This window comes from Jaculus jaculus, chromosome 11, assembly GCF_020740685.1.
Source record: "Jaculus jaculus isolate mJacJac1 chromosome 11, mJacJac1.mat.Y.cur, whole genome shotgun sequence".
NCBI lineage: Eukaryota > Metazoa > Chordata > Mammalia > Rodentia > Dipodidae > Jaculus > Jaculus jaculus.
This window is the reverse complement of record NC_059112.1, coordinates 64884572-64899218: the sequence shown is the minus strand read 5'-3', so window position 1 is coordinate 64899218 and position 14647 is coordinate 64884572.

The window sequence follows — 14647 nt, the reverse complement described above, 5'->3', positions numbered from 1 at the left end:
TAGAAAAGTATGAGTGGGAATTTCAAGATATTCGGGACACTATGAAAAGATCCAATATAAGAATTCAGGGCATAGTAGAAGGAGAAGAACTCCACTCCAATAGGCATCTTCAACAAAATCATAGAGGAAAATTTCCCCCAAATTGGGAAAGAGGTGCCAATACAGATACAGGAAGCCTTTAGAACCCCAGCCAGACAAAACCCAGAAAGAACCTCCCCTCGCCATATTATAATCAAACTTCCAAACACACAAACCAAAGAAAAATTATTGAAAGCAGTTAGAGAGAAAAATCAAGTTACCTACAAAAGCAAGCCCATCAGGATTACAGCAGATTATTCAACACAAACTTTTAAAGCCAGAAGGGCTTGGAGTGATATATTCCAAGTACTGAAAGATAACAACTGTCAACCAAGGTTACTTTATCCTGCAAAGTTATCCATTCAAATAGATGGAGAAATAAAGACATTCCATGACAAAAGCAGGTTAAAGGAGTATTTGAAGACAAAACCAGCTCTACAGAAAATACTTGATAGAATCCTCCATGCTGAACAAAAGGAAAAGCACACATATAAGGAACCTAGAAAAAACAAGCTATACTCAAATACCAGTTAACAGAAGAGAGCACAGGTAGAACCAGTAACACACACACACACACACACACACACAAATGGCAAACATAAATACACACCTTTCAATAATATCTCTTAATATCAACGGTCTCAATGCCCCAACGAAAAGACATAGATTTGCAGACTGGGTTAAAAAGCAGGATCCTACAATTTGTTGTCTCCAAGAAACTCACCTTTCTACAAAGGATAGACACTATCTTAGGGTGAAAGGTTGGAAGACGGTGTTTCAAGCAAATGGGCCTAGAAAACAAGCAGGGGTTGCTATCCTAATATCAGACAAGGTAGACTTTAGTCCGACGTTAGTCAAGAAAGATAAGGAAGGTCACTTTATATTGATTAAGGGCACACTCCAACAGGAGGACATTACAATCCTAAACATATATGCACCTAACATGGGGGCTCCCAAATTCATCAAACAAACACTATTAGAACTAAGGTCACAGATAAAAGGAACAAAAACTACTTTTCAGGCTAAACCTCTATGCCATGCTTAAACTTAAAGATTTTTCAACTGTTTACAAACTTTTAAGGACACTCTAAAATTTTATATAGGGACATAGATTTAATGTAAATTCAGCTTACATTAGACACAGGTGATGTCCTAAGCTAGGTAGGTCACAAAGTCATAAGCTCAGATGTAATTCATATTCTTTGGAGGTCTAATCAGTTTACACAGACAAGACCCTATTACCTTGTGTATTACAACTGGGTAAAATAAATTTCCTAGGTTAAAAACAAACAACTTCAGAGTAAGAGAAGGAAAGCCTGGATGCTTAGTTCTCTGCTCTGTCATTTCCTTTTGCTCTTGCATAGTGTTATATGCTATTTAAAAGCTGGACTCTGGAAAAAGGAAAGATGCCCTCTTTATCTCAGACCCCATGCAAGTTTAAGCCATGTGTTGCCCTGACCCTGTCCAAAGACAAAATGGCCAATTGTCTCTGACAAGGAAAAGGGAATGTTAACTGATATATAACTTTGTTTCTCTTTTTAGTTCTTCTCTTTTAAACAACTAAAGTCACATCTGTTAGATGAAATTTCTTAGTAGACAAAAAGTTAAATAGGTAAACTGAGTCAAAGTATTTGATCAAGTTACAAACTCATTACATAGGGCAAACATCAGACTTACCTAAAATGTTTATCAGGATATAAACAGATGATTTTTTAAAAAGCATCAAGTAAATGATAACTTAACAGTTAAGATGCTTATCTGGAAAGCCTGAAGACCTAGGCTAATTTCCCCAGCTCCCCCATTCTTATTGCTAAACCTAAATCTGATTGAAAGCAGATTCTCTAACATCCCTTCTGGAGACAGTCTCCTATACCTATCAGTCCACATGGGAGGACTGTCAACAACTCTTGCAGATCCTCTTCACCACAGAAGGACATGAAAAGAATCAGAAGGAAAGCCAAGAAACTAGTTTTTGGAGCTGTCAGCTGCCTCATGGAGAACCCTAATGTTATAAATGAGGTCTTCCCTTCCATGCAACCAAGTGGACTGGGATCCCATCACCGCTGAAGGTAGGACATCCCTTAACCTCCTTTGCCAGGCTCTGTTGGGTAGTTTCCAGACAGCTGCTTGCTCGGTGCCCTACAAATTTGTCTAAGGTGAATGAAGTCACCCAAGGGCCCACAGAATCCCCTGCCACTTTCCTACAAAGGCTGAAGGAAGCGTATCGGACATATCCCCTCCCCCATAGATCCTAGATCCCGAGGCTCCTAAGAATAGATGAACTATAACATTGCTCTTGTAACTTAGTCTGCACCAGATATTTAAAAAGAGTTTCAGAAAATAGGAGGCTTTGAAGGTAAACTTCTTTCTGAGTTAATAGAGATTGCCACCAGGGTATATAATAATAGAGACACTCAAGAAGATAGGCCAAAAAAATGGCTAAGGTTATGGTGGCTATCTTCCAGAAGACCCAAGACCCCATAAGACAGCCATTATACCTTGCTCAGTATGATTCCACCTGAAAGGCTGTGCTTGACCTAACAAATGCTTTGCTTTATCCCATTGGCAAAGGGAAGCCAAGCCTTTTTTTTTTTTTTTTGCCTTTAAATGGGCAGACCCAGAACAAGGCACCAGTGAGCAGATAACCTGGACTAGGGCTCCACAGGGATTTAAAAAATTCCCCCATACTCTTTGATGAGACTCTTCATAGAAACTTGCAGGCCTTTCGCAAGGAACCACCTGAGGCATCTCTCCTGAAGTTCGTGGATGACCTCCTCCTAGCTGCAGAAAAGGAGGAATGTCTCTCTGCCACAGAGTGTCTTCTGGACAACTTATAACAGAGAGACAGAGAGAGAGAGAGAGAGAGAGAGAGAGAGAGAGAGGGAGAGAGAGATATTTTAATTGGATTAAAAATGAAGAATAAGCATTCCAAGAACTAAAGTCAGCTCTGACATCACTCCCTGTCCTGGCACTTTCAGACTTAACTAAACCCTTCCACATGGATTAAAAGAAGGGGACAGACAGGGACATCCTAACCCAAAGACTGGGGCCATGACATTGCCCCATGGCCTACTTGTCTAAGAAGTTAGACCCAGTAGCAGCTGGTTGACCCCCTTGTCTCCGGGCTATTGCAGCTGCTGCTATTCTGACAGAGGACGCTGACAAATTAACCTTGGGCCAGACTTTATCAATTATGGCTACACATGTGATAGAGACTCTTTAAAATACCCTCCAGACTGATGGCATAGCCCACTATCAGGCCTTGCTCTTAGATCAATCAAGGATACAGTTCTGCCAAACCAAGGCTTTGAATCTAGCCTCCCTACTGCCAGAAACTGATGAGGAGTTAATTCCTCTTCATGACTGCCTAGAGATAACCTTCACCTTTCATGGACTCCACCCAGACTTGATAGACGTGTCTTGGCTGGACTGTGATCTGGTGATGTATTCTAATGGCAGCAGCTTTGTCCTGGACAGAGTCAGGTATGCAGGGGCAGTTATGGTGACTATGGAAGAAACCCTGTGGGCTGAGGCCCTACCCCAGGGTACATTGGCTCAGAAAGCTGAACTGATAACACTAACCAAGACTCTGATATTGGGAAAAGGCAAGACAGTGAATGTTTACATAGATAGCTGTTATGCCTTTGCCATGGCACATATACATGGATGGGGCCATCTACCCGGAGCAAGGGCAAGAAACAACAGGAGGTAAAGACATTAAAAATAAAGATAAAATTATGGACTTATTAGCTTCCATTTGGGCACCTGATAAGGTGGCTATAATCCATTGCCTGGTTCATCAGAAAGCGGAGACCACAGAAGCAAGAGGGAACAGACTGGCAGACCTAGCAGCAAAGAGTGCTGCCTCTCAGCATCTGTCAGATTGTCTGGTCACCCTCCTGGCACCCACTCTTCCTGAGAGACCAACATACACAGAACAGGACCCACAGCTCACTTCTTATCTGATAAAGGAACAGATCCCACAAAGATGGTATCAACTGGACAATGGACAACTGTTACTGCCCCAAGCCATAAGTGGAACCTGGCTAAACAACTACATGAAGGAACTCACTAAGGAAGCAACAAGCTAGCTGAGCTAATAAGGAAAGAGTTTTTCTTCCCAGGTATGGACTCAGTCATTAAGGTTATCAACACTGGCTGTCAGGCCTGCCAACAGACAAATGCCTCCTCCAGCTCTGTTCCCCTTTCCCTCAGCCCTGTTGGTGGAACAGAGCCAGGTAGATATTGGGAAGTTGATTTCACAGAGGTAAAGCCAGATCAGTATGGGTATATTTACTTGTTTATGTTGATACCTTTTCAGGATGGGTGGAAGCTTTCCTGACCAAGTTTGAGACAGCCCAAATAGTAAGAAATTATTAGAGAAGATAATTCCCCCAGTATGGGTTATGACTCAGAATAAAATCAGATAATGGGCCTGCCTTTGTATCAAAATCACTAGGAAATTGACCAAGATATTGGGGAATAATTGGAAAGTACATTGTGCCTATCATCCCCAAAGTTCAGGACAAATAAAAAAATCAGACCCTAAAGGAGACTTTAACTAAACCCTAGAGACTGGCAAAAGATGGATGGGACTCTGTCCCTTCACCCTCTTATGGGCCAGTTGTACTCCTTATGTAAAAGGAATTATTTCATTTAAATTTATGTATGGACACCCCCGACCCAGTTCTGCCCTGGATTGGTCTTACATAGATAACTGACTTTACTAACGGCTTCTTCTAGCCAAGTCTTACAAAAAGTCCAGGAGTTCATTTTTCCAGCTGTCAAGGCTGCTTTTCAGACACACCCTGTTTGCCCCATCCCTTTCATCCCAGCAACAGAGTTTGGATCAAAAAATGTTGGAAGGGCCCCCACTAGGTCATCCTAACCACTCCAATCAATGGCCACGAAAGTGAAGGGGACAAAACAGAAGAGGATTAGACTTACTTTTTTTTGAAACAAGGGGGGGGCTATGACTTTAAGTAAAGCAACAGCTTTATGCCAATCAGCCAGAAATAATCCTAGATACATTGGCTTTAGTTAAAGAAAATCTCAAAAAAAAAAAAAAAAAGAGAACTTCAGAGACAAGCCACTAATAATTAATTTCAGTCTATGTTTAGTTGGTCTCCATGGCTAACCTTCCTTATCTCTTCTATTGGTGCCTCCCTGCTACTACTGCTCTTAGGCCTTACGATAGGACCCTGCAGTTCTGTTAAACTCATGGTATTGCAGGCACAATACATCCCCTTAGATAAAAACACCCTAGACACTGTTCTTCATGAGTCAAAGATTTGACTTAGTGTTATATCAGAGGGGGAAATGGAAAATGGAATGTAAAGGGACACAATAGATCTGGTTAAACATCTTCCTGTGTCTCCCTTGCCTTTAGGCACACATAATGGAGGTGAACACCCAAGCTGATCTTCCTGACAGATAAAGGAGAAGTTCCAGAAATCATTACCACAGGCATTATTGAAAAATGCAGATGTTAGGCTGGAGAGATGGCTTAGTGGTTAGGCACTTGCCTGTGAAGCCTAAGGACCCTGGTTCGAGGCTCAATTCCCCAGGACCCATGTTAGCCAGATGCACAAGGGGGCGCATGTGTCTGGAGTTAGTTTGCAGTGGCTGGAGGCCCTGGCATGCCCATTCTCTCTCACTATCTCTCTCTGCCTCTTTCAAATAAATAAATAAACATAAAACAAAAAAATTAAAATAAAAGAAAAGAAAAATTCAGGTGTTTTCTGTTATTTTAGGAATGGGATGACCCCTCTGCGCAATGTACCATGACCTTCCTGTACCTCTTGTTTCTAAATACCTTTGTGTCTACATAGCATAGAATGTTTCTTGCCTCAGTTCTGCCTATGTGACCTATGTAATGAATACTTTGTGCCTTTTTTTGCAGTAACCCCCCACTCTTGTTTAAGAGTAACTTAATGTAATTTTGTGGTTTAACTTCCATCCTGTTTTTGCAATGAAAATCTTCTGGTTTTCTCCAGTAAAAGCTGATATTCCTATCAATTTGAGGCTGCATACTGAGGTCCTGACCTCTGGGGTATGGCCTTGATGCACCAGTTTCTTTTTTCTTTTTTTTCTTCCTTTTTACCCAATGATACTTTTTTTAAAAAAATTTTTTATTTATTTATTTGAGAGTGACAGACACAGAGAGAAAGACAGATAGAGGGAGAGAGAGAGAATGGGCACGCCAGGGCTTCCAGCCTCTGCAAACGAACTCCAGACGTGTGCACCCCCTTGTGCATCTGGCTAACGTGGGACCTGGGGAACCGAGCCTCGAACCGGGGTCCTTAGGCTTCACAGGCAAGCGCTTAACCGCTAAGCCATCTCTCCAGCCCCCCAATGATACTTTTCCTCATATTCTGTGAGTCAATGGTTTTACTTGTGTGACACCAGATCCCATAACAGTACTTCTTGAGAACATTAATCTATCAATGAGGATGGAGCCCCCATGACTTAATTATCTTCCCCTAGGCCCTAATTTTCTTGTTTCGTTTTTTAAATTTTTTTTTTTATAATGCAAAACACATCGTTTTTTAAATTTTTAATTTTTTTATTAACAACTTCCATGATTATAAAAAATACCCCATGGTAGTACCCTCCCTCCCCCCACTTACCCCTTTGAAACTCCACTCTCCATCATACCTCCTCCTCATCTCATTCAGTCTCTCTTTTACTTTTGATGTCTTGATCCTTTCCTCCTCTTGTGATGGTCTTATGCAGGTAGTGTCAGGCACTGTGAGGCCATGGATATCCAGGCAATTTTGTGTCTGGAGGGATGATGTTGTATGGAGTCCTGCCATTCCTTTGGCTCTTACATTCTTTCCACCACCTCTTCCACATTAGACCCTGAGCCTAGGAAGGTGTGATACAGATATTGCAGTACTGAGCACTGCGGTCATTTCCTTCCATCATCATGATACCTTCTGAGTCATCCCAAGGTCACTTCCATCTGAAAAGAGAAGATTTTCAACAAAAAGTGGGAGTAGCATTAATATAAGGGTGAGAACATTAACAGAAGTGCTTACTGGACAGTTTGATAAGCATAGTATATACATTGGCCAGACAACAGCAGATATTACACCCCTAGGGCTCATGACTACTGTTTTAAGTTTTCAGTATCAGGGATGTATTCCTTCCCATGGAGTGGGCCTCCAGTCCAATTAGCGGGCAGTTGGTTTCCACCATGACAGACATGCCACTATTGCACCCATTGGCTCATTTGGCCTAGCTGGCCAATGATAAGGCTTGTGGTGTCCACTGATGAGTTTCTTCACTGGTTATTTCTCTTTCTCCCATTGAACTGCATACAGAATGGCTTCTTCCAGCTTTCTGTCAGCTGGTCTACATGGAGGAGGTTATCAGCGCAGATCCAGCAGGATTTCTCAGTGGCCTTGCAGTCCAAGTATATGGAGTCTTCAGCAATAGGGTCTTACCATCTATTCCTGGTGGGAAACCAAGATAGGCCCTACTTAAAAAAAATTTTTTTTAATTAATTTATTTATTTGAGAGCGACAGACACAGAGAGAAAGACAGAGAGAGAAAGAGAATGGGCATGCCAGGGCTTCCAGCCTCTGCAAGCGAACTCCAGACGTGTGCGCTCCCTTGTGCATCTGGCTAACGTGGGACCTGGGGAACTGAGTCTCGAACCGGGATCCTTAGGCTTCACAGGCAAGCGCTTAACCGTTAAGCCATCTCTCCAGCCCAGGCCCTACTTTTTAAAGTGCTCACCATCTAAACTCTGCCATCCTGGGCACCAAGCCTATAGTTCATAAACCTCTTGGGGACAAACCACATCAACCATAGTATTGGTCCTGGTAGGCTGCAATTCCCAGAGGCCAGAAGACTAATTCATCTTCTTAGCATTGTAGCTGTTGCAATCAGCTCTTCATTGCTGAGACAAACATCCAACCAGAAACAGCTTATGGGATAAAAGGGTTTATTTCATGCTTACAGAGTCCAGAGGAAGCATCATGAATGGCAGAAGAAGCTGGCTCCCTTTCATAGATTCAAGCCGGAAGAAATCACCAAACAGCCAGCACCATAGACCCCCACCAGAGCTCCGACTACTCTCTACATACCTTAGGGCTAGACTCCAAGATCCAGCCCCAGAAAAATGCCCCTTGCAGCAGGGCTCAATTTTTAAAACATATTTATTAAGTTGCAAGTAGAGAGACAGAGGGAGAATGGACATTGTACTTCAGATGGACATGCCAGAGCCTCCAGCCACTGCAAAAGAACTTCAGATGCATGTACCTCTTTGTGCATCTGGCTTTACATGGGTACTGGGTAATTGAACCCAGGCTATTAGGCTTTACAGGTAAGTGCCTTAACTGTTAAACCATCTCTCCAGTCCCAAGCTCAATTTTAATAAAACACCCAAGTCTAGGGCCATACATTCAAACTACCATAGCACCATTCCTGGCATGGAGCAATGATTATTTTTCCAAAATGAGTATCCTATGCAGAAGACAACATTTGGTAACTCATTCTACTTTCATGTCATCCTCAAAGTCCTTAGTAGAAGCCTACTTTGATTAGTTAAATTATTAACCAATATGTGGGACAATTTAATGTTTTTGAGCAGTTAGATAGCAATTCAAATGCTGAGGCAGCCTGTGGTAACCCTGCTTGATCCCTTACTTCCTGTCTCACCTCTCCTGCACATGCTTCTGCCATGACCATGCCATGGTCACGAGGTCTTCCCCAGGAGAAGAGCAGATGCTGCTATGTTCTTGAACTACCAGAACTGTAAGAAATCTCCTTTCTTTATAAAGTTCCCAGGCTGGAGCTCTTTTGATCTGACCCCAACCCCTCAGTGCATTAGTAAAGGTCATAGAGCTTGAAGGTTGACAGTTTGGTAATATGATTTGACATCAATTAAATCCATGACCTTGGAGTTGAATATCACAGCATCACAGAAATTTCTGCTTTCCATTTATAGAGAAATCTAGGATGAATCCGTGATAGCACCTAAAGGGACAAGCTGAATGGACATCTTTAAGTAAAGCTGAAAGAGGCTGGTTGTACTTCAGATGGCAATCTAACTCACAAAGACAGGGCTGCACTAGAAGGCTATGGGAAGATCATACTGGTGTGAACTACACTATAAGCCTACCTATTTCATTATGTGACAATTGTCGGTACTCTTCTCCCTCTCCCATTACTCTTTTCCTAGTCAAAATTCAAATTTACCTGTAACAAATAGCTTTCAAACTGGTTTAATGATATTTACTTATGACCTTTACCAGGCTGTTCCCCACAGACCAGCCGGAGTAATCTTTGTGAAATACACACTGTATCTTTTCACTTGTCCAGTTTAATACTTTACCAGCTCTATGTACATGACCTCTTCCATATCCAGCCTGGTAGAACATTTCACTTCCTCTGCTGTCTTCTAGCTACACTTGCTGTTTTTTTTTTTTTTTTTTTTTTTTTTCAGGACCTTGAGAACACATGCCCTGTCCCCCAACCCCAAGGATGTATAGAATGTATTGGGCCTAGTTAATCCAGTTGATTCTTCAGATTTCATTTTACCCATAATTTCCTCAGAGATTTTCTTGGCTTCCCTTATTAAATCAAATCCTACACATTGCAATATTATGCTAATTTGTATGGGTATTTAACCAAGATCACCTTATGTATTTTGTAATTTCTATGAAAGCAAAAATCACAGGCATTTGTGATGACATTGTATTCTTGAGTAGCTAGTCTGACCTGGTAAAGAGCAGACTTTTTTTTTTCTTTTGCCTCTGTAAGCAAATACACAAAACTTATGCCACTTTGTGTGTGTGTGTGTGTGTGTGTGTGTGTCTGGCTTACTTGGGTGGCTTGGAAATTGAACCTGGGCTGGTAGGCTTTTGAGCAAGTGCCTTTAATCTTGGACCATTTTTCCAGGCCCCCAAGCAGGCATTTTAATAAATGTTTGCTGCATGAGTGTGTGCTATGGGAACACACAGGAGAAACATAAATGTAGGAAGAAAGAAAATTTATTGGAATGCCAGAGGTTAATTCGAAGCTCATTAACCTAAACTAATTGTTGGTGTTTCTTTAGACTAATTACAAAGTGTGAAAAAATGAACCACATTTACAGTTACATGCAGCTCCAATGGCCCCGGCTAAGTAGCCTTAGGGAAACAGGATTTCAAGACAACTCCTAGAATTTTCAACTCTGCCTCACTCTTCCCACATTCCATTCAGCCATACCAACTCTCTCCCCTTGGAGACTCATATAAGCTCTCCCTTTCTCAGGGTCGCCATGATTTTGTACCGCTGCCATCCCTGCATGGCCTCTGTGACCTTTATCCCAGGCACCACCTGTTGCGGTCCACAGCTCCTTCTTGCTCTCTGTACAAACTATTTGGCGACCACCACTGCTGCTGTTGCTCCATGGGTGTTGAGACACCCAGTGAAGGGAGATTTGATTTCCTCCAAGTGTGAAACACTTTTCAGTCAGCCTCTGATAGTGTAATAATCAACTTACCTCTCCTCTCCCGCCCACTCTTCCTTTACTATCATTCACAGCAAGCAAATAAAATAATTTCCCCTTTTGTGACAAAGGTGGTAGATCCAGTCAATTGGTTTCAAATCCCAAATCTAATTCTGGGGGGAGAGGTGCTGAGAGAACTAGAGTTGATGGCCATTCACAAAATTTGCTGGACCTATTAGGGAGAGAGGAATAACATGCTGCACCCCAAGAAGCTTGATATCTTATGGGGCTCCCTACAGGTACCTTTTTTTTGCATTAGGTATCCAGCTGTCAGAATAATACTGAGAATCTGATTTCTTCACATGAATTTTTGCCAAGAGGCAGGAGTTTAGAAGAATGTGACTCTGTCATGCTGCCAGCTTTCCCTACACTGATAACTATATCTTTACTCTCATCTTTAAAAAAAATATTTTATTTATTTGAGAGAAAGACAGAGACAGATAGATAGAATGGGCACACCAGTGCCTCTAGCCACTGCAAACTCCAGACACATGGGCCACCTTGCACATCTAGCTTATGTGGGTACTAGAGAACTGAACCTGGGTCCTTAGGCTTTGCAGACAAACACCTTAACTGCTAAGCCATCCCTCCTGACCTACTCTCTCATCTTTTAAAATGCAAGCCTATACAGAGGTCACAGAGTGAAGAAGTGCATTCCATTCAGTCTCCAGGTACCCTTTTTCCTTAGGCATTCCATATCAATGAATCAGCAATGTGGCAACTGGGACTTCAAAACAAAACAAAACAAAAAGGGAGGGGGCTGGCTGGAGAGAACCAAGGGCTGCTGTGGTTAGAGATTATGAGATTGGCTGGAGCTCCGTGAGCTGGCCTCCTCATAGAAATATCTGCAAGGCCAATACAGTCAGAACACTGTGACTTGAGGAGGGATGAAAATACCCAGTGACATCAGTAGCTCCAGGCATGGCCAGCCAGGGCATTCTAGAGGTGTGTGGTGTCAGGACGGCCTGTGCTGGCCTCATTTGTCTACCTGAGTCATTTGAACAAAGCGCTTGCTGGCTTATCTTTGTTATTTGTTGTTGTTATATGAATTTGCAACAAATCCCACAGCTCTGCCTCTTGGTCTTTGCTTCCGCTGCCCAGCATGGATCTCTTTAGGGGCACTTATGGTGTCCCATGGCAATCAAAGATGAACCGTTTCCTCTCTGGGCCACAAGCTCTTCTAGGAATGAACTCCAGTGTCTTTGTGTTCTAGTGCCAAACACTGAGTCAGGTGTGGCATCTGGCTGGTTACTGATGAATAAGTGACAAGCTGTATTAAACTCTGAGAAACATGGCTTAGTAACACAGGATTTTTGTCATTCTTTTTTTTGTTGTTGTTATTTTGTTTTTTTGAGGTAGGGTCTTACTCTAGCCCAGGCTGACCTGGAATTCACTATGTAGTCTCAGGGTGGCCTCAAACTCACAGCAATCCTCCTACCTCTGCCTCCCAAGTGCTGCGATTAAAGGCCTGCACCACCATGCCTGGCATTGTCATTATTGATGGTTGCTAGGAGTCAAAGAAAAATAATTTGCATTTTGTGGGAAAGGTGTCCAGTGAGTGATTGATTACACTACACAAGGAAATGTACCGCAGGGTGGGAGACAGGGAAATCACAGGAGACTGCACCACCGCAGGAAAATGACATTGAAATGGGGTCTATGGAGGCTCTGGCTCCCCAAGAAAGGAAGAAATTGTGTGTGGAAACAGGGTTGCTGGAGGGAGGGTCTCAGGGAACCACATTGCAGTCTTAAACACCCCACCTGGACTCCCACATATTCCCCAGATATTCCACTAGGGAGCAGGAAGAGTCAGGAGAAGACCCTAGGCTGCAGTCTGGTCAGCACAAACAGCCTCATATCCAATACACTAGGTTGTTTGTACCACTGGAGACAAGACCAGGCCTCTCTTCTGGCCTATCTCAGCATCTGTGATTTTACATGGTTTGGTCTGTGATAACAGATACCACACGACCATGGTAACCAAACTATACAGCTCTGTGAATGGTAATAAACATGGGAGAAAAAAAAATCCCTGATGTTCTTATTTTTCTTACCACACGTGGTTTTAGGACTCATATTGCATGCATCCTTTATTATCCAGAGGAATCATGATGTACTGGAACTTGTTTCTTTTTTAGAATGAAAAGATAAACTGGAAAAGTGCATTCGACCTCCTTGTTCACGGCTTCCTTGTCCATCCATGCTTGAAGACAGCAGCATTTTCTCATTCCAGTTACCACTTCCTTTTGCTATCCTGTTCAGCAGTCCTTTGTAGATCAACATATAATTTCAAAGGAAAATTAGTTCTTAATAATTTACATGTGCCTTAAAAAGTCATTTCCTGGGCTGGAGAGATAGCTTAGTGATTAAGTGCTTGCCTGTGAAGCCTAAGGACCCTTGTTCGAGGCTTGATTCCCCAGGACCCACGTTAGCCAGATGCACAAGGGGGCGCACAAGTCTGGAGTTCGTTTGCAGAGGCTGGAGGCCCTGGCCGGCCCATTCTCTCTCTCTCTCTGCCTCTTTGTCTGTCGCTCTCAAGTAAATAAATAAAAATAAAAAAAATTTTTAAAAAGAAAAATAAGTCATTTCCTCCCAAGAAATGTCTTTCTAGACTTTGGTAGCTTCTCCTCCTCCTTATCATTATTACTGCTATTTTAATCATCTAGATTTGGAGACAAACAATACAACTGGATTCCTATACATATCATCCTCTCATAAATTAATAAGACTTAGACCAGGCTCTTTAAAGAGCTCCATAGGCCTAATGGAACACACATTTCATGAGGCCAGATCATGGGAATGGAGATCTTCTTGTAGAGGTTGCTTCCTACAAAATCAAAGGTAAAGGGCTGGAGAGATGGCTTAGTGGTGAAGCATAAGGACCCCAGCTGGAGGCTCCATTCCCCAGGACCCATGTTAGCTAGATGCACAAGGGGGTGTACACGGCTGGAGTTTATTTGCAGTGGCTGGAGGCCCTAGAGTGCCCATTCTCTCTCTTTAAAGAGAGTGCTCTAAAAAATTTAAAAAAAGGGCTGGAGAGATGGCTTAGCGGTTAAGTGCTTGCCTGTGAGGCCTAAGGACCCCGGTTCGAGGCTCAGTTCCCAGGTCCCACGTTAGCCAGATGCACAAGGGGGCGCACGCGTCTGGAGTTCGTTTGCAGAGGCTGGAAGCCCTGGCGCGCCCATTCTCTCTCTCTCCCTCTATCTGTCTTTCTCTCTGTGTCTGTCGCTCTCAAATAAATAAATAAATAAAATTTTTAAAAAAATTAAAAAAAAATCAAAGATAAAGTTCTTTTGTCTGCTGAGGTTGATTAGAAGCCTGTCAGGGCTCCCAAACATTAATAAAAATCATTGTCATAATAAAGTTAGACTCCTTAATGAATTATATCTTTAATAGTGAGGAGCCTAAAGTAAGCAAATAACATGAGCCAGTAGGAAAGAGTAGAGTGTCCTTATAAAATAGCTTTCTAGTGGAATTATAATTCTTATGCAAATCTTTTCAGGCTTTTTGAATGTTATCCCTGATTTCATTCCAATAGTATTCACAACCGAGAAATATCTTTTAACGATAGAGCATGATACCAAGTTACTTTAATAGTTTGCAAAATGCTCTTAAGAATTATGTAAAACTATGCAGTTTTTATGATATCACAGATTCACTCATATAACATTGTTTGATTTTTCAATTAAAAAAAATAAACAGTCTTGGATATATTTGGGCACAGATGTTGTGGAGCTTCCAGATTCCTTTGTTTGAAGGTATTCCATAAATGTGACAAAATGTGTTGAGAATGCATCCTACTGATTAAGTATTCAGGCTTACAAAGAAAGTAAGTATAGGGCCAGAGACAAGAAGTTAGTCCTTCTTCATATAAATTCCCTTTCACATATCAACATAGCTTGACCTTGATTTTTTAGATGCAAGTAAAGAACACTAATGCAATTCAAATACCCAGAGGAATCTGGAACCAGAGATGACAGGCTTGAAGGACGAAAGCCTGAAGGGGTAACCAATTCTCCCATCATCACTGTGCTTCTGGAAACCATGTCTTTTTTTTTGCGCTAATTT